The sequence below is a fragment of the Megascapheus bottae genome, chromosome 19 (genome assembly GCF_031878675.1).
Source record: "Megascapheus bottae isolate mThoBot1 chromosome 19, mThoBot2.hap1, whole genome shotgun sequence".
NCBI lineage: Eukaryota > Metazoa > Chordata > Mammalia > Rodentia > Geomyidae > Megascapheus > Megascapheus bottae.
In genome coordinates, this window is record NC_143527.1 from 1053427 (window position 1) to 1074855 (window position 21429).

Genomic DNA, 21429 nt, shown 5'->3' on the forward strand with positions numbered 1-21429 from the left:
CACAGCCCGGGTCATCACACCAGACAGCCCGGGTCATCACACCACACAGCCTGGGTCATCACACCACACAGCCTGGGTCATCACACCACACAGCCCGGGTCATCACACCAGACAGCCTGGGTCATCACACCACACAGCCTGGGTCATCACACCAGACAGCCCGGGTCATCACACCACACAGCCCGGGTCATCACACCACACAGCCCGGGTCATCACACCAGACAGCCTGGGTCATCACACCGGGCAGGCCGGGTCATCACACCAGACAGCTTGGGTCATCACACCGGGCAGGCCGGGTCATCACACCACACAGCCTGGGTCATCACACCACACAGCCCGGGTCATCACACCACACAGCCCGGGTCATCACACCAGACAGCCTGGGTCATCACACCAGACAGCCCGGGTCATCACACCGGGCAGGCCGGGTCATCACACTGAGCAGGCCGGGTCATCACACCGGGCAGGCCGGGTCATCACACCAGACAGCCTGGGTCATCACACCGGGCAGGCCGGGTCATCACACCAGACAGCCCGGGTCATCACACCGGGCAGGCCGGGTCATCACACTGAGCAGGCCGGGTCATCACACCGGGCAGGCCGGGTCATCACACCGGGCAGGCCGGGTCATCACACTGAGCAGCCCGGGTCATCACACCACATAGCCCGGGTCATCACACCGAGCAGGCCGGGTCATCACACTGAGCAGGCCGGGTCATCACACTGGGCAGGCCGGGTCATCACACCGAGCAGGCCGGGTCATCACACTGGGCAGGCCGGGTCATCACACCGGGCAGGCCGGGTCACACCTCTTCACTGACCCGGCGTGACAGCCTGCAACCCACTTTCCATTTAGGAAGGTACTTCCTCGGCTCCATTGTCGGTGTCTTTTCAATTTAAGATGGTATAGCAAATGAGATTTTTAAAGTTGCCTCCTTTCATTATCTGTAGTTGGGAAGTAGTCAGGCCATTCTTGAACTGCTGTTGGTTCTAGTAGTAATTATTTAGTCTCTTGAACCCAAATGTCCCCTCTAAACAACACATTATTGCCATCCTTTCACATTCCTAAAACGTTTCTTATCTTTATTGACAGATTGCCATTGCATTTTGTATAGGGTACAAAATATATGTGTGTATGTGCATATGTATGTGTGTATACACACACATATAGAGAGAATATATCTATATTTATGAAGAGACAGACAGACTGAGAGAGAGAAAGAGAAAGAGGGCCACTGGGAATTGAAAAGTGAGGGAGACAGAAATGTTGAAACCAGGGCCTCAGGTGTGTTGAACACACTACTTACTTACCTACATCTCCAGACCCTTAAAATGTTTTCTCCTTTTCTCTGAGTCTCACCAAATTTTTCAGATTTCCCTAGAACCGTGTAGCCCAGGCTGGCCTTGAACTTGAGATTCTTCTGTCTCAGGAGATTCTCCTGGCTCAGCCACAGGGGTCCATGGGGTCACAGGTCCTATCCCCTCCCGCCCTTGCATGTGATTTTCTTTTTTGCCCGTCCTGGGCTTGAGCTCAGGGCCTGAGCACTGTCCTTGGACTTTCTCAAGGCTAGGGCTCTACCACTTGAGCCTCAGCACCACTTCCGGCTTTTTCTATGTATGTGGCACCGAGGAGTCGAACCCGGACCTTTGTGCATGCTAGGCAAGCACTCTACCACTAGGCCAAACTCCCGGCTCTTGCATGTGATTTTAAGGAGTACTGGGGGAGGCTTTGCAATGGTGGCTGTTGTTTAATGGATTAAAGATCTCTCTCTAGTCTGCCTAGTTTTGTTATTTCATTTATTTTTCGTGCTGGTCCTGAGACTTGAACTCGGTGTCTGGGTGCTGTCCCTGCGCTTCTTTGGCTCAATGCTAGTGCTCTACCACTTGAAAAACAGATCCCCTTCCAGCAGAGCTGGGGTGCTCTGGCCCCTGGGCGAGGCCCCCGCGGTCCTCGGTCGAAAGCCCACACCCTGCGGGCAGGCAGTTGGACTCTTAGCTACGTTTTGTGTGCCCTCCGTGTCCTCAGTTCTTGTCTTCGGTTCTAATGCCGGTGAACAAGGAAGTGGATGCTTGGCTGTGCTCTGCTGAGATAAGCTTGATGGCCACATTTTCTTCTGAGCAGGAATTACGGTTCATGGAAGTTTGCTCACTGTCCTAGTCTAAGCCGCCCAATCCCTATTGTGATTTTCTTTTGTTGCCTTATGAGTTATGCAGAAATATGTTAAAAATTCCAAATTAATGCCTGCTTGATACCTTTTAATAGATTACCTGAAAAACGCGATCACTTCTTCAGTAGTTACCGAGACGGACCTTAATACATAAGCATTTTTAAATATTCCTGTGTGATGAAAATAAGTGCTTTTGTCTAGTTGTTGAGTTCAGTGTGGCACCAGCCGTGCATGTAGACTTATGTCCTCAGCGCACAGTCTCCTACTCACATAGCTCGTAGCATTGATGAAATTAGAATTCCCATTCTATGTGGAATTTGGGGACATATACTACGCTTGCTTTCAGTGGTTTACCTTAAATACTTGGTAAGAATGGTTGCCCTAGAGAATTATAAATATCAGCAGTAGCCCCTCTCGTCCCCGGGGTCCCTGGGAATTGATCAGTTCTGAGTTCCTGGGCTCCGAGCCTCCCCTCTAGCGCTTTCCTTCTGCAGTTTTCGTCCTGGTGTTTGGGGCTTTTCAGGGGAGTCCATCTGCCGATGAATTCTCTGCTGCCATTTCCTCCTTCAGTCTCTGGTGGGTACTTCTGGTTTTTATTTCTCCCCAAGGTCTTGGGTTAGTGGGAAGTCGTCTCAGCCCTCGTGGACATTCATTTCAGGCTTTGTATTTAATTTCCCTCGGGCAGGGGGAACTGTAGTTCATCCTCGTGAGGGTTAAGTGTGTGTGGACGGCCTGTCTCCCACGTGGCCAAAGCTCCGGTTTCCCGTGGGCCGTTCCTCTAGAGAGCCGGCCTTCCTCACGGCCTTGCTGGGCTGTGTTATGCCTGCGTGGCCGTCCGTGTGCACGCTTCTTTTGGTGCTGTTCCTCTACAGTCTTCTGTTCTCACCTGGACGAGTCTCCTCCTTTTGTCCTCCTTGTTTCTCTGTCTTGGTAAGAATCGTCGTTCCACTGAGCTGTTGACGCTCACCTCCGAATGCCCTCTCTGTGCTCTCCTCTGCGAGGCCATCTTTCCCACGGCCAGCCAGCTTCCCACGGGGCTCAGGAGACTGGAAGCCGCAGGAGGGCAGGCCAGCCGCACCGCTGGCCATTCTCACCTACTTCCTCCAGGCCGGTCAGCTGCTGGCAGAGCCGCCAGCGGTGTGCAGCCTTCCCGAGGGAGCCCGGGAGCCCAGGTCCAGCTGGCCCCTCTGGGCAGCACTTCCGTCAGAGGAGTGACGTCCCCGTCCCTTCCTGACAAGCCTCTTCCCGCGACCTCCGGCGAGAGGGTGGTGGCTGCCTCCAGACCAGCCTTCCCTGCCTGAGACGCATTTCCACTGCCTGGCAACCTCCGTGTTGTGACTCGTAGTTCTGCCGGTGCTGAGGCTTGAAGCTGGGGCTTGTGCTTCCTAGGCGGCCCTGACCCGCCTGACCCCACCCCTAGGCTGGTCACTCCGTTTTCTCTGTTGGTGACGCTGATGGTTGAACTCTCTCGTGTCCTGGGTTGAGGACACCATGCTTTTCCCAGCCTGCGTCCTCGTGAAGCCTCAGCTCTCTCACCCGGCTCACCTCTGTGTCCCGCAAGCCTGTCCACGAGGCAGTTACCCAGAGCCGGGCTGACATGAAGGTGGTAGCTCGAAGGGGCGGCCACACGCTGTACGCAGGGGAACCTCACCCGAAGCCCCGCTGGCATTGTTCCCAGGGAGTAGAACCCGTGTGCACAGCCTCCCGGGCCTGCTGAGACACGCAGTGCAAGTCCCCCGTTGCCAGACATCTCTGGGGAGGGAGAATCTGTGGACTTGCTCGGTGGCCTGAGATGGGGAGCACAGAGCAGGAGGGGGCGTCCTGCACGCCTGCCTGGCAGCAGGCAGTGCGAGCACCCTGGAAGGACAAGGTGAAGAATCCCCGAGGGCGTCCCGGAGGAGCGGAGGAGCACAGCCAGCCCCTCAGCCTCCGGTCCACGCCGAGCACCCCTGGAAGGACAAGGTGAAGAATCCCCGAGGGCGTCCCCGGAGGAGTGGAGGAGCACAGCCGGCCCCTCAGCCTCCGGTCCACGCCGAGCCCAAGCGGGGCACAGCCCAGACCTGACGCGGCGTGAGGAGCCGCTCGAGTACGAGGCAGTGTTCAAAGCTCAGTGAATGGGACGATGAGGAGAGGCTTTCTTTCTCCTCTGCGTAAAAGAAAAAATTAAGCTACACAATTGGGTTACATAAAGCCGTGGTGCCTTCTCCCAGCTCACCGGATGTTGGCGGACGCAGAAGGCCCCGTGCTGGCCTCCGGCTCCGGGTGTGGAGCAGGGGCTGAGCCATCAGAAGAGCACGGACACCTGGGACAAGGGCGTCCCGTCCCCATTCCCCCGGCCAGCGAGGCTTCTCAGCCCGCTCCTCCCACACGGCGCGGCAGGTGGAGATTTGCATGGCAGGCAATCTTTAAAGTGTCAACTTATAGGATAATTTCCCACCTGAAGACCTAGAAAGCGTCTGTGTTTTCTTCCACACTGAAGTTGGTCAGCTTTTCAGTATTAGAAAACAATGCGCTTAAAAATAAAGGAAAACGTTGGGAAGCTTGAAACGACTGCTCCAGACGCTTGTGTCTCCGTGGCGAGGCCTCTGTGCAGACCAACCGCAAGCCAGAGCTGCGGGCGCCGGGCTCTCGGCTCCCAGGCGGTACTCCCCAGCCCATGCATCCATCCACTCGGCTAGGTCCCTGCCTCCTCCTGCAGACAGAGGTTGGGGAATAATTAGAGCTCCTTTCTACGATTGACCAAGTAGTTTTTAAATTACTTTGGTGAACAGCTCATAATTTTATAAAGACAGTCGAAAATGTTATCCTGTGACTATGATTTAAGCCCCTAAATTGTCTCTATGTCTTAACCACTAAGGAAGATGGATGATTTTATATATCGCCAGAAAAAGGAGGAGGGTTTTGAGATAAATATTTCAGGGTCTCTTCCCTCAAGATTTAGAAATTCTAATGAGCACCGGCTCCCAACTCTGCCCATACTTTCCACCAGTGTTTCAGAGGAGGCCTTGACCTCTAACTCAGCATGGACAGGCGGGCAGACAGACAGACAGACAGACAGACAGACCGTGTGGCACTGGTGCTTGTGAGGAAGATCAGTGCTTCTCAATCACCCAGGGACAGAGGACAAGGCTGAGTGTGTGTTCTGCCTGTGTCCATGCCTATGTGCATGTGTGCGTGTGCGTGTAGGTGTGTGGAGAACCAGGCCAGAGAAGCCCTGGTGGGGTTGTGTTAGGTGAGCAAGCTGCAGGCCAGGCTCAGTAGAGGGGGTGCCCTGGGGCCAACTCTGAATTTTATGCACCCCGAATTATGAACAAAATGATACAACCTGGCTCTTCTACAGAGCTCTTACCTGCCTGTGTCTGATGTGACCCTGACCACAGCCTTCCCCCCCCTACTTCTCCCAGAGAAGACCTGAAATCTGCCTTCTCCAGAATGGACTCCTTTTATTGTTTCAAGACCAGTGTTATTATTTTTTAGCGGGTTAATATTACCGGAAGAGGTCAGGGTGATTATTTAGTGGGAAAAATTGTATTTGCTAGGACTTTATTGGTTCTCTTTTAGAAATCTGACTTATTTACGACAGAAGTCATTTTGGGGCAGCTGATAGAAGGTATTTCTCTTTTATGACACCTGTGCCTTTGTATAAAATGGTGCTGTAAATGATGCTGTCAGCACCATGCAGCATCACTGTGTTTGTATGCTGTGAAAGTTTGCAGCTTTATGGTCAAACAAACCAAAGTTGTGCCTGTCAGCTGCTCAGAGAAGCACGCAGGGGCCTCCAAGTTCCTCCGGTGCCAGGGAGAGCGGTTCATAAAGGAAAATTCCATGAAAGCAGAAGGCAGTGTGAGCTCGGCTGCTCTGAGCCCCCCGGGAGCAGGGAGCCTCTGCCACAGAGCCCTTCCCTCAGGCATGTGGGTGCCGCACCCCGCACCCCGCACCCCGAGAGCTGGCTGGCTGCCTTTGCCTGGGTTCTTGCTGGCCTCAGACCCTGGGCAGCCAGACACATCTCTACCCTCCACCGGACAAAGGCGGCTGGAACGCCTCGCTGGCTTCGAGGAGGAGAGATGGCTTTTTGAGTTCCTCTGGGATTTTCCCATCAATACTTCCGTCCTGGGTCGATGGGGCTCTCAGCTTCTCTCCAAGGTCAGGAGGACCAGAGGACGGTCGCCTCTCAGGCTGGCCCAACGGGAAAACCGTCCGAGGCCGCAGCGCCTCTCAGGTTCCGCTCTCTGAGCTCATGGAGACGAGTGGTTCTTCCATTAAATATGATCTCGCGCTGGGTAGTGCATTTCTGAAGCTCGCAGGTCTGAGGCGACTGTAGAAAGGACAAGGAAAGGGCCGGTCATGGTGGCAGTGGTGAATGCCTGGGGCCTGGGCTCATGTGGTCACCTAGCTGCACACAAACTCTCTTCCCAGACCCCAGGAGGGAGGAGTCCACTTGGTTGTAGGAGAGGCTTTGGGGCCACGGGCGCCAAACACCCTGTAACGGTTAGAGGGTGCAGGGCCGGGGTCCTTGGAGGGCTCTGGGTCCTCTAGAAAGAACGTCAGACCCCGGCAGGGCAGGTGGCCTCAGTGTAGCGCTTGCAGGCCATCCTCCTGCTCCCTAGGCCAGCCAGGGTCCCCAGGGCGCCACCTTCCCGTGTGTTTACGGCTCCCTCTGTAGACAGCATCTGCGGGCGGCCTGACTCCAGCTGTCCTGTGGGGTAGCTGACCTCCACCTTCCAGTGCTGAGGGTGCTGTGGAAATGAAGGACAGTCCAGTGTCCAACCCTGGGGGATTCATCCTCACCAGGCCTCTGGGCGGCACATGGAGGGGTGGCCAGTGTGCTGGTCAGGTCACAGGCCTGTGACTCCCGCAGGAGCAGCACCCAGCCACCAGGCCCTCAGGGGCCAGCAGCACTGCATCAGCTTGTCCACCACAACTACAGGAGGACGCAGCCAGGGGCCGTCACTGCGCACACATGCCAAAGAGTAGATAGGAGCAGGCCAGAGTGGGGGGAAGAAAAATCAGAGGGCGAGGGAGGGAGGGATAGAGACAGAGACAGAGACAGAGAGGCAGAGAGAGAGAGGAGGCATAAACGGTGGAAGAAGAGAAGGAAGAAGGAAGCCATGATAAGAGGAGAGATAGAGACACAGAGAAAATGAGGAGCAGAAATGAGCGATTGGGAGGCAGGGGGGAAAGGTAGAGGGAGGGTAGAGGGCCCTGGCGGGGAAAGTCCAGCCGGTGTCAGCCCTGCCCCGCGCCTGCCCCGCGCCTGCCCCGCGCCGGCCCCGGAGGCATTCGGCAGACATGGCAAGGGATCCCTGCACGCGCGAGGCTTTGCTCCAGAGCTGGCCTTGCTTTCCCCACGGAGCCAAGTCCAACTTGTACTTCTGCGCCGTTCTGTTTCGTCGTCCCTTCCCGTCTTTGATGGTGCCCTCGACACGCCAGCTCGTCGCCTGCAGCTCCGGAATGCCAGGCTGGCACCACCACCGAGCCGGCAGCCGTGGTGTAATCGACTAATGGGTTCTTTTCATTCCAGCCCTCCCTGAGAGACCCAGTGGCAGATTGTAGACTCAATTACTCTCGTGTCAGGTGATTATCCTGGGTCTTAATGCAATCTTCCATTCACACATACCATATTTCAATTACGGCAGGCTCGGAACAAGCTGTGTATTCAAATCGCCAATCACCTTATCACTGCTGAACAATGTCAACTGTAAAAGACGCCAGCTGAAGGCAATTACACATGTGTTGAGAACCGATTATGATTACTCTCTGTGGTATTTGTGATGAGCTGGGGAGCGTTCTGAAAATTTAATTTAATGACAATATGCTTGCTGTACAATCCATAATACCTCCCGAATCCAGCATGGGGCTATTAAACCTGATAGGAGCATATTATCGCCGCGCTGGAAGGCTGGGTCGGGCTGGTAGCTGGATGCCTCTACAGGGAGCGATAGGTAATTTCTGCACATCTTCCCAGCGCAGGCGGCGGCACCCGCCCCAGATGCACAGCCTCGGTGGAGCTGCCACCCTGGCCCGGGCGCTGAGGGAAGGTGTTTTGTTCCTTTGGCCTCTGCTCTGTTGCTGCCCTGCTGTACAGGGCCTGGGTGCTCAGGAAAACTCCTTTGCCACAGGGGATCCAGGCCTTCGAGTGGCAGACTGTGGCGGGAGGGCCTTGGGTCAGGCCAAGATGGCCCCTCCTCCCCCCATGGCGGGACCCTGAGCCGTGGCTCCTCCGACCACTTGCACAGTGGCCTTCAGCAACTGTGGACAGTGCTGCCCTTGGGGGGGGCACCGGGGACCTAGAGGGTTGCCTCCTCTGACCCGTCCCTGTGCCCTGCTCCGGCTCCCTCAATTCCAGGCTTGGAGGAAGTGTGTGTGGAGAGGGTAGACGAGGGGACGGGTGTGGAGGGAGGGCCCAACATCCAAGGCCTGCGTGGTTTTCCTCCTCTTTTGTACATGTCAATATTTTGCTGTGTCTGCAGAGCAGCAATACCTATTGACACATGCCGAGCCGTCTTACTCCAGTTGGTTCCTTATTTGACGCCACGAAGGAAATGGGAACACAAACTTTTGTTCAAGTGGAAACCGCTTTGGTTTATGTGAAACTGAAGCGCTGTTTGCTTTTTTTTTTTTTTTTCAAGTACCAGCCTGGGTAGTAGCATGTGAGTTTTGTTTTGTTACCAGCTTAATGGTTCAGACCAACTTCAGTTACAATAGGCTGTTAGAAATAAGGAATTATTTCAGATACAGTCAACGGTGACCCTTTGTGTTGACTATTCAATTTCCTTGGTGAGAACCGCTCGGGCAGCTCTAATCCCTCTTCAAGCAGGTTTTCTCTCTACCTCACCAGCCCTGCCTTCTTCTTGATGCTGTCATCATCCACCTCATCCAAATGGGAGCTGTGTGAAGACAGGTATTTCCACGTCTGCTTCCTTCCTGCATAGCGGTGTTTGCGGCAAGGAAGTGTGCTCTTCCAGTGCGGGAAGTTGTCTCAGCCTGGTCTCCCGTCTGCCTCACACGGCGGAAATCCAGTGTTCAGTTCGGTTCTGAGGATATAAATACAGATTTACTCACCTAATTAGTTCGTCTCTTTGTGAAAATGTGTGACAAGGGCCAGCCCATTACTGCCTAGAATGGTGGGTGATGGGAGGGCAGGGCCCCTGGCCGGGGAAGCTTGGACAGCGACCTGCCCCTGCGCTGGAGGCAGGTGGCGCCGGTCCACCCAGCCCTCGGCTCCGAGGCCAGGGCCTTCTTCACGCCCTTCACTCGGGGTGTTAGCCAGCATTCACCTCTTCCCGTGGCTCACATTAAAAAGAGAGGCAGAGCAGAGCCCTGGGCCTTTGGCGCTGAGGTGAGCAGCAGAGAATTTGATGAGCGTTTGGCAGACGTCCTTGGCGTGTGCCGTGGTTAAGCACACACGTTCCCTCTCATTAGAACAATCTCAACTGATTTCCACATTCAGATATTCTCTAATATGTGCATTGTTTAGTTCAAAGTTGAGTGCCAACAAATAGATGTTCTTCGGCCGTAACTGATGTGAAGATGTTACAACATAAGCTTGCTCACGAGCGCGAGGATGGATGGAGCATAAGCGCAGGAGACCCGGCTGCAGCACAGGGTCCCGGACCCGGATGCCCGCCGCGCCTTGCACTGTGGCGATTTCATCCTGTCACACCGAGGGGACACAGGTATTTGCTGGGGACGTCTTAGGCTTTCTTAGCTGAGGTGAGGACAGTGTGGAGTTCAGGAGAGCCAAGCATCCTGTGTGCACCCCCAACCCGCAGTGGTGGGGAGGGGTGGTGCTCAACGGCGAGGCAAGTGTAACCAGCAGAAGAGAAGTCGCGTGGAGCCCCTGCCTCGTCCTCACCCTCTGCTGCACCACTGCCAAGACCTGCTGACGTGTTCTGATCTGCTGCCCACTCTCCTTGTGTCATGTGAGTGTGGGCGTGCACGTCTGCACACGCACGTCCGCATGTGTGAGTGTGTGTGCACATGTGTGCATGTGATGGCTGCACAGATGACTTCCGTCATGTGTCTTTGTTGCCTTCTAGACGTGGGGTCCTCTCTAAAGGGCCCCTTCTCCCCCTCTGGGGACCACACAGGATGTCCTCCGGAATTCACACCAGCCTAGACTCAGAGCCTTGGGGACCTGTAGGCCTCCCCGGGGTCAGGGGGGCGGCAGTGCTCTGGTCTTCCTCTTCCCAGCACCGTGAGGGAAGGCTGCTCCCTCCCACCACAGCACCATGGAGACGGTTCAGCATCTTTTAACCAGAGGGCAACTTTTGGGATCCCACACTCACCCTAAATCATTCTAGGGCCAGTTCTTTGGAAAGTACTCAACAAATGTCTGTTAATAGAACATGACCTTGGCATGTGGACCTAAAAATGCACATTTTTTTCCTCTCCTTGGTTCTGATCTTGAGAAGAGGAAAAATAAGTAATGAAGAAAACGGACCTCCTGTTTACAATGCTGGTTTTCCTTTTTTCTTTAAAGTCTACAGGCTCCATAGCAGGACACTATGCACACAAATGAAGAGCAAGCACTTGATTTCTGCATTATTTGGACTTGCAAATTTAGTTTGAAAGTGCTGTAGAGAGCAGCTGTATGTGGCTTCTTGTCTGACACAGAGATGTTTGCACGTGCTGCCATCTTGCACACCTAGGAAGGTGTGTTCCCTGCACACTTGTCACACAATGCACAGATGAGCTCGTTATCCAGGGCCAAAGCTGCATTTACTTATACAAGTCTGATGAAGACTTGAAAATCCAGATATTTGCAATTAAATATGCTTTTATTTTCACAGCCACACAATTGAATCTCGAAACAAGTGTCAGGCTGTTAAAGCAGTTTTTCTTCATAGGTAATTCCTTACTCAGAAAAAAAAATGCTATCTGATTACAAATTATGTACCTATTCTTACTTCTTTTGCCCAAGGCGGCAGTTAATTTTTGCCATAGGTCATGGAGGATAAAGCCCCAAAGATCTGGAAGCTTCTTAATTGCATTGCATACAACATGCTGCCTCCGAGCCCTCAAAGGGGTTATTGCAGCTTGAAGATAATGCCCCTTCCCCTCAAGCCACGAGGAGATCCTGCCACTGTTGCAGTATTAATTAGACTTCGAGGGCGTTAGAAAAATTATAGCTTAAGCTTCTGTTCAAAAATTTAGGCAATATTATAGAAGAAATCTTGGCAGAACTTAGCAGGGGAATAAATGAACCTTAAGGCTTTTTGTTTATGTGTTTGTTTTAGAAGAAAACGAGAAAAAAGAAAATCACAGTGCCTCCTCACCCTGTCACATTAGCACAATATATAAGTTTTGATAGAATTCCAGGTTAAGTTTGTCAATTCTGGGGTTGTAAAAATGGAATAAATTGGCACGACCTGTGGAAATCTCAGGACACGTTAGCGATTTCCAGGCCAGCTATATATCAAGCATACAGTGAGGAAAGGAGAGGGAAGGAAAGTAGAAAGAAGGGCAAAAGGCGAAATGGTTTGTGTCCATTTAAGAAAAAATCAATAATAGCATAAAATTGATTTAGTGCTTGTCATAAAACATAAGTAAGTGCTGGAAAATAGAGAAAATTGAGTCTCAATTTAATCTGCACAAAGCCACCCTGTACTGAGGAAGAGAGTGAAGCAGGAGAGCGACATAAAACCCAAAGACAGATACTTAATTGTCATATTAAAGACTCTTTTCAGCCTGCTGGAGTCCAGGGCTGAGACCCATTCATCATGTGGATAAGAGGCATTGAAATCAAATCTCAATTAAAATCTGTTCAATAATGTCTCTAATATGTTTTTCAAGCATTAATTTTTTTCCCATCGATTCTACACCCCATAAATCAGATATGTTCCCGTGCATGTAATGGTTTATGGAGGTCAGGATTATGGTTTTATGAAGTTAATGCAGCCGAACCATTTAATTTACACAGGCTAAAGTTTTATGTTTGTTGCTCATTTCTATTATTTTCTTCAGCTAAAAGTTATTTGGGCTATAAAACTAAAAATCAAGTCCTTTTGTCTTTTTGCAAGTGTCTATAGAGTTAGCAACCCGATTCTAGGTTTTTATTTATGTATATTTACAAATTTGGCCTGGGGATTATGTTCTGACCTACAGGAGGCAGAGCTCACTGTGGGAGATGGTTTGTTGAGGGCTAATCCTGTGGAGAGAGGCGCTCCCTGCCCTTGCAATGGGATCTGGGAAAAATAAAAACAAAATACCGACATCTAATTTTCATCCTCAAATTCACATAGGAGTGGGAGCTCTGCTAGGATGCTGACAGCGTCCCAGCCTTCGGTGACATGGCTGTCCACAGCCCTTCGGCGTCGCCAGTGGCCCAGGAAGGACCACGAGGAGAGTTGTTCTATAGCAAAAGGGTGCAAAGCAGGGAGAGGCCCTGGGCGTGTCACCCACGGCCAGGGCTGCTGGTCCACGTGTGGTGTCCGGGCCTGGGCTGAGCCCCCGCCCCTGCACAGCCCCCGCTCTGGGAATGCATGCACAGTGCAGGAGCCAGTGTGCCTGCAGTGTGGATCTCCTGGACTGTGAATCCTTCCAGCCCTGTCCTCTGGAAGGCATTAGAAGCTCATTTGAACTCTATATTTCTGCATGAAGGACTCCGGTCCATGCTTCTCATGTCATAGTGAACTGAAGTTTAAATTGCACCATCATAAATCAGGTTTTCTTCTTCACGCAGGGAGCACTTCAGCTATGCTTCTTTCCTCCACTTATTGGTCTGTACAGTCACAAGTGGAGCTACACTTTGTGTCCTACTCGATAGGATTCTGTTCATTTTGTTATTTTCCTCTCTGAGGCTGGGCATGGAATCCAAGGCCTGCAGGGCCCGAGCAGGCCTCTGCCACGGCCTCCCCCCATAGCCTCCCCAGGCCTTCCTTCTGCCACGGCCTCCCCAGGCCTCCGCTTTGTTTACTTTTTAAAAAAATCAACCCTTTTGGGCTTTGGCCATTGGAGGCTCCTTCCATGGGCTATTGAGTTGAGTTGTCGTGTTCTTACTCTTGTGGGTTAGCTTTCTTTCCTTCTTCCTCTCCTCCTCCCCCGCCTCTCCCTCCCTCTCCCTCCCCTCCCTCCTCTTCTCCCTTCCTCCCCCTCCTTCCTCCTCCCCCTCTTCTCTCTCCTCTTCCCCCTCCTCCACCCCCCAGTACGAATGCTCCAGGCTCACCTGTGTGTCCTTGTCTGGCAGCAGAGCAGACGTCCTTGGCAGTTGCACGGTGCTTGGGGCTGGTCGGAGCTGGGCTGTCCTGCTTCCAGGTCCTCTCAGCTGAGCACGGGGGTGGGTGTGTACACTCCCGGGACGGCACGGGTGAGGTGTGCATGTGTGTCTGCGCGTCTGGAGTTCACACCGCATCCCAGCTGGACTCTGCCGGACGCCCACACGAGCCGCTGCATCTCTCACCCCACGCGCCACCATCCATGGTTCTCCCATTCCAGCGGAGGGAGCACCGGGCTAGCCCTGGTCACCGGGCTCGTGTGCAGCCGGCTGTGGTCCTGGGGTCGAAGGCGAGCCTGGGCTGTCCTGGCAGGGTGTCCCTGAGCTGTGGCTGTGTGGACAACCGGATGGACTCAGGACTGGAGGCAGGTGCTCATGCAGCCTTCCCAGAAGAGCTGGCTCCACGACCTCCCCATCAACCGCTGGAATTAGTTTCTTAAAGGCCTGGCTGCTTAGTGTGACGTGTGACACAGACCGACATCCACGCAGGGCTGTCCTTGCTGTGTCCAGGAGCTGGAGGAGGGATGGCACCAGGAGGGAAAGAGGCGAGACAGAGGCAGCCGACAGAGGGGGCAGGAGGCAGAGCAGGGGCGGCCCTGAGGCTGTGGGAGGAGGGCCAGCTCGCAGTCAGGTGGCAGATGTGACAAAATCCTGTCTGGAGCTTAGGAACCCTCAGAGTTCCTCAGGGTTTACCACGTGGGGGCAGAGGGGAGGGGGCTGGGCCTAGGACATGGGTGTGAGCAGGCAGCTCCAGCAGTTCCCTGGCCTTTCCTGGCACACGCAGCCATTTCACCAGGAAGTTTGCCGGAGCCTCGTGGTGTTCGGCATGCTTAGGAGAAGCTCTGGCAGCTCTGCCAGCGATGCTGGGAACCCAGATGCACTTAGGAATAATCGTATTTTAAATAAGCCATCACACACTGTGAGATGCATAGCTGCTTCTGCGTGTTGTCTCTGCGGTGAGCTCCTGGCATGTGGCACCGATGCTCTATCTGAAGGGCAGGGAGAGTTGGGCAGAGAGAGTATAGTTCTTGGTGCAGTGTTATGGTAAGGCTCTGCCTGGCAGAGAGATGGGAGGCAGAGGATCCCGTGGCCTGTGTCTGGCAGACAAGGGACAGAGGGGCTGGGATGGGTGGAGGGGGGGCCTGAGAGGAGCCCAGGGCTCTTCAAGATGGAAGGTTTGCCTTTTCCTCTTCTTGAAATAAGAATGGTTGTCAGCAGAGGCAGTGGGGTGCCCTGAGAATGTCCTTCAAGGGCCCAGGGCCAAAGCAATGAGCACTGAGGTGGGAGTTGCGTGGCGGGTGGCAGGACGGGAGGTGGCTCCCCATCACGAGGGTCCAAGGCGCAGGGTGTGTGCCGCCCAGCAGACGCTTCACGTGTGGGGCCCTCAGCGCCCACCTCCAGCTCACGATGGCCCTTCAGAGGCGCTGGGCACAGTCGAGAGGCACGGCCACAGCCCACTTCTTTATGCCTCCCGTCAATAACGCTGCCCTGCCTCTCACCGCCATAAAACCAGTCACGATGGAATCATTTGATATGTGTGTGACTTGCCAATGTAGTCCCCAGCCACTGTTCCAAATCAGTAGTCGTTCAGCACCCATTGACGGAAGCTTCATAAAGCGCTCCCCGCCGCTCCCCGCCGCTCCCCGCCGCTCCCCGCCGGGCCCCGCTCGCCCACCCAGCCAAACACGGGGGCCGCCGTACGTGGCACACATTTGGAAGTAGGCCAGAAATATTTGGGGGGCGCACACATTCATGTTCCTTCCTGCCGTGACACAGTGGCGTTGGTCACGGGGCATTTTCACGCCACGTTGCTCCGGTGTCTTGCTCGGGCTCAGGCAGGCCTGAGGCTCTTCCCTTGCACTCTTCTCCCAGTCTCTTCAGACCAGGAGGCTGTGGTCTGAATCAAATGCAAGCAGATCCTTTCAGATCTTCTCTGTGGTGGTGGCGGAGAGGGTGTGTCTGCAGGTGCAAATGGGTCTGGTTTCCTTGTAAAGAGGCAGGGGTCCTGGGAGAAGACTGAATGAGCCGCAGTGGTGAGCTCCGCCAGGCCGCGTGGGGGCCAGGTCTTTGCGAGGGCCCATCTGAGAGGCCCGAGATGCTTCCCCTGTCCTCGAAAGGTGACGGAGACGCACAGGAACTGCCGGCCAGGTGCGAGGCAGGTGCGTGGACTCGACTCCTGCCCTTCCCGGGGCTTGGTCCCATCTGTCCCCCAAGGAGCTTCCTCTCTTCCCCAGGGCTCTGTGACAACTTCACTGGTACCAGAGGCCATTGGCTGAGATGTGGGCATCACTGAGCATCCGTCAGGCTGCCATTCCAGCATGCTCGGTCCCCGGGCATTCCAGCAGAGAACCAGCTCTTGGGCTAACAACATTTAGTCCCCTGATTTTCTTTTTTTTTTTTTTGCCAGTCCTGGGCTTGGGCTCAGGGCCTGAGCCCTGTCCTTGGACTTTCTCAAGGCTAGAGCTCTACCACTTGAGCCTCAGCACCACTTCTGGCTTTTTTCTATGTATGTGGTACTGAGGAATCAAACCCGGGTCTTCATGCATGCTAGGCAAGCACTCTACCACTAGGCCAAACTCCTAAGGTCCCCCGATTTTCTAGGCGAGCCTTGCCCACTTGAGTTCTGCAGAGGAGAGCATTCCACAGACACACAGCAGTCAAACCCATTTTATGACTTTTTATTTTCAAAAGTCTTTTAGTTAAAAAAAAACCAATTTATCTACAATCTGTAGACATTCTCGGACCACTGAGAGGCCGCAGGTGAGGGATTTAACTGGAACCTTGACTGCACCGGCGGTTCAGTGTCTCCTTCTAGGCTGGGAAGGCGTTGACAGACATTTTGCAGGTACCAGGACTTGAACTCAGGCAGATCTCTCTTGCTTGGCTTGTCCTGCTCATGCCTGCCATGCTACCATTTGAGCCACATTTCTAGCCCAGCTTTTGTTGCTTATAAGTTGGAGATAGAATCTCTTATACTGGTTTCCTCAAAACCCACGAGTAGCTAAGATGATAGATGTGAGCTACCAGTGCCAGGCTTAATTTAAGTGAATATTAGCTAGAATTTGTCACTCTCAGCTAAAGGGTTTCCTTCCATGAAGTGTGGCCAATGTACTCACTTCATTTGTAGCAAATAAATAGAAGAGGGGTACAAATAAAAAATGTGAATAATTATGTATGTTGTAAATTGAAAATATACCTTAGATTGCAAAAGAACTGGGAAAAATAATAACTCAGTCCAATGGATAAGAAATTAGCAGGAAAAATAAAACCACCTTGTAAGTGTGCATGAGCAATACTCCCACTCCGGGAATTCACAATCACTTTCTGCATCGCCCAGTGGTTCTCGGAGGTCACCCCTCCAAGGTCAGCTCGGTGAACAACGGTCTGAAGTCACCACGACCATTGTCCTCTCAGCGTGACCCACAGAGGTCACGCCGCCTCTCTCCGTCCAGACCTGACTCATTTGGTCACCCGGGGATGATTCTGTCCACATTCACCGAGGCCTGTGCACTCTGAGCTGCCTTCTCTCCATGTGTCAGGGCCCCACGGCCCCAGCCAGCTGCCCGCAGCATTGCATGGTCTGCTGAACGCACAGCTCTGGACAGTGAGCTTCTCTGGTACAGATTTCATTTTATTGCCTAAGACTGCATTTCCTGTCACCAGGTTACAGAAGCTGTGCTTTTTAAGTGTCTTGAATGTGGTCCTGGAGCCATGAGGAACATCTGAGCATCACGGGCGCTCTTTATAAACCTAGCGATTCTGATGATCACATAGACTTGCACTAGAACCTGAAAATCCACAGTCTCCTGTGAGGAGGCCAAGTCAGCTAGCTGGAGGGCTTCTAATGTTTTCTTTATGTGAGGACACTACTGGGGTTTATCGCACCCAAAGCTCTGCAAAAGAGGGATAGCAGCATCATAAACTCATCCCCTTCTCAAAGCAGTCATGGCGAGTTCTGAGGTCGTACTATTGACATCTAAATTACAGAGGAACACAGACTACAGTGTTTTAAAAGCGCTAATGCATTAGGTTAAGTGTTCACGTCCATTTCTATCCCGAGTGGAGGAGGGAGTGGTTCGTGAATTCACATGGGTGAGAACGGCTGATTACAAGGCTGGCCGTGGGGCCAGCTCTGATGGCTTCCAGCTTCAACAGGTCTGCACGGGAGTAACTCTCAGAAACACAAGTGCAACGCCAGAGTTGCTGAACATGTCGGGAAAGTGTTTGCCAGGTAAGGCCACATTCTGTGTCACACATGCCCTCAGAGACCCAGGTGAAAGGGGGGCAGGCCATCTCTGCCAGCCACGGAAGCCATGTCCTGCTCAGGCTTAGAAGAAATGAAGTCGGGGACCAGATAGTAACAAGTGCCAAGCAGCCAACAAAATGGGCCAGGTAGACATGGGACATAATCCACCAGTCTATGGAAAAGAGTCTCCAGGTGAGAGGCGTGCCGATGGACTGCAGGACCACTGCCCAGAGCTGCAGAGGAGGGACGAGGGATCAGAGTTCCGGAAGGGCGTAGCCGGGGCAGTGAACAAGAGGTGAGCACAGAAGAACCTCTCAGGCCTCACAGCAGGCAGGGAGGCCTGGACTCCCTGCTGAGCAAAGCTGGGTGTGGAGAGCGGCTCCGGCTGCTCTGGACGCAGGGTCCTCTGTGGGGGGGGAGGTCACCTGTGGGAGGCAGGCAGCCTCCTCAGATCTCATCTTGGGCCGTGGTAGACAGACTGCACGTGCAGTATCTCCCTAAGTGCGGTGGAGTGTGGAGAAACAGATAAGCTGGACCAGGGAAGGGAAACCAATGCCTCCCAGACGCTGTGGCTGTCAAAGCAGAGGTGGCCAGGACCACAGTGCCTTCGCGTGCCCCAAACCGCGGGCCAGGTGGGATACAGGCGGCCTCAGTGTCCATCCGGACCCCTCAGTTGGCTCGCTCGTCTGCTCCACTCGCTGTGGTCCTTGAGTTGGTCACGGCCCAGTGGGCCCAGGCAGAGTCCACCCCTGACCCTGAACTGGAGTAGGCCTCACTGGACAGCGTCTGCAGAACCGGGACCTAAGGTCAAAGGGCTTCGTTTGCAGAAGCTGGACGCCCATGTCAAGGCTGGCAGAGTGCTGGATTAGAGGCCGGTGAGGCCTGGAAGGTCACAGTCCCTGGATGGACCCAGCACACACGGCCTGCGTGGAGACTCATCATCCGCTCAGCGGGGGAGACTGCGGGTCCCGGATGTGGGAAGGTGGCACATGCCACCTTCACACAGACTGGCATGCCGACACCCATACACGGGGCCATCTGCTCACCATCAGGGAGACGCGGGGACACAGAGCCAGCGGGGCAGCCCGGGCGTGTTCTGAACACAGCCCAGCTGGCCACCACAGCGCCAGAGACAGGGAGCGCACCAACTGAGCACGTGTGCCTGGGAGGCCTGGAAATCGCGAGCCCCACTCACTGCCAGGGCCACCTTCCTCGAGACAGCCCCACATCACTTCCCAACTCTTATTTATAAATCCCGCGCGGTGACAAAAATACAGTGTTCATTCAGCTGGGGGACTATTTGTGAGCACGCGACCGAGAATATTCCATTAGGGCGATTCTCTCTTCAATTATTATTTTCTGTAAGCTGTAGTGTTCTATAAAGATTTCATTTTAATGTAAAGTGCCTGATTCTGCAATCTTCAGCAAGGCAATAACTTTCCATTAACTTCATTTTTCATTTTTATCTTTCTTTGAGTGTTGCAGAACACAGCATATGATTTTGAATGTCATATAATACCGACGCTAAAATTATCTGACCTTATTTCCATTTGACTCCAATATTTGATATGTTAAGTTACGCAGATCTACAAATGTGGGTCTGCTGATTCCGCCTTCGGGGACAATGACAGCTGTCATGTTTGCATTTCCTGTGGAATTCAGGTTGCTAATGACTGCTCCTTTAAAACAATATTGTGTGTGTGCACACGTGTGTGTACGAGTGCAGAGAAAAAAGAGCATGTTGTGATCTGAGAGAGGGGGCAGAGGAGGGACTTCAACTCACAGCAAGAAGAACGAACGGAAATTTATTCTGTTTGATTTTGCAGAAGTGACCTAAGTGGCTCCTAGCCGACACTGCGTGCCGGTGAGAGACGAGCCTGTGAGAAGAACAGACCGCATGTGGGTGCAAGTGTGACTTCCATGCCTGACCGGTCCTCCCCCACCCCGCAGAGCCCGACATTTCCCTTTAGGTCACCAGGGACACTCACTGATCCTGGAGTCTCAGTGGCAGGATTAAGCTTGTCCAGACCCTCCCTGTGACACCCTTCCTCCTCTGTCCAGCACCTCATCATCCCTGTGGCCACCAGCTCCTCCATCTAGTCTGTGGTCATCTCTGGGGTCATCTCTGTGGTCACCAGCTCCTCCATCCGGGCTGTGGTCATCTCTGTGGTCACCAGCTCCTCCATCTGGGCTGTGGTCATCTCTGTAGTCATCTATGTGGTCACCAGCTCCTCCATTTGGGCTGTGGTCATCTCTGTGGCCACCAGCTCCTCCATCTAGGCTGTGGTCATCTCTGGGGTCATCTCTGTGGTCAGCAGCTCCTCCATCTGGGCTGTGGTCATCTCTGGGGTCATCTCTGTGGTCACCAGCTCCTCCATCTGGGCTGTGGTCATCTCTGTAGTCATCTATGTGGTCACCAGCTCCTCCATCTGGGCTGTGGTCATCTCTGTGGCCACCAGCTCCTCCATCTAGGCTGTGGTCATCTCTGGGGTCATCTCTGTGGTCACCAGCTCCTCCATCTGGGCTGTGGTCATCTCTGGTCACCAGCTCCTCCATCTGGGCTGTGGTCATCTCTGTAGTCATCTCTGTGGTCACCAGGTCCTCCATCCGGGCTGTGGTCATCTCTGTGGCCACCAGCTCCTCCATCTAGGCTGTGGTCATCTCTGTGGTCATCTCTATGGTCACCAGCTCCTCCATCTAGGCTGTGGTCATCTCTGGGGTCATCTCTGTGGTCAGCAGGTCCTCCATCTGGGCTGTGGTCATCTCTGTGGTCAGCAGCTCCTCCATCTAGGCTGTGGTCATCTCTGTGGTCATCTCTATGGTCACCAGCTCCTCCATCTGGGCTGTGGTCATCTCTGGGGTCATCTCTGTGGTCAGCAGGTCCTCCATCCGGGCTGTGGTCATCTCTGTGGTCACCAGCTCCTCCATCTGGGCTGTGGTCATCTCTGTAGTCATCTATGTGGTCACCAGCTCCTCCATCTGGGCTGTGGTCATCTCTGTGGTCAGCAGCTCCTCCATCTGGGCTGTGGTCATCTCTGTGGTTATCTCTATGGTCACCAGCTCCTCCATCTGGGCTGTGGTCATCTCTGGCCATGGGCTTCTCTTTGGTGACAGGGTCCTGAGTCTCGTCCCCTGGGCCTCTGCTCTCCCTGTGACTTCTCTCCTCCCAGGCCCACACTTCTGTACCTCCTCCCAAGCCTGCGCTCATGTCCTGCTGCAGGGAAGATGGGGTCATGGAGGTCGGGGAGTGGGGGTGCACGTATGCTGCTGCACAGAGGATGACTGCATGGGCTGGGTGGAGAAGGCTGAGCCCCAGCTCGGGCAGGAGGCTCCTGGCCTCTGGCTGCTGCAACCCAGGAATGTGCTGGAAAGTGGGGTAGAGGACAGCGCTGTCCAGATAGAGCATGTAGGGCATAGCTCATGGCGCCATTGCCATGGGACTCTAACATCTGCCCCGTCCCAGCTCCCCATGGGTGAGGGAGGCAGGCGCCAAGCACTGAGCCCCACTGATGTCCCTAGACGTCAGTGGTAGAGAAACGCCATCGCCTGCTGCCATGTCCTCCTTACCTATAGACGTATATGTCCTCTAATATATACGGTGTGTGTACACACACACACACACACACACACACACACACACACACACACACACGAGACAGAGAGACAGAGAAAGAGAGAGAGAGGAGAGAAAGAAAACTCAGGAAAGAGAGAGACCGGGAGAAAGCGCTTCTATTCCAGCTGCAGTGTTTCTCCGTATGGATTTTGAGGTTTTGCTCTAGTGTTGGGCAGTGCTCTAGGGA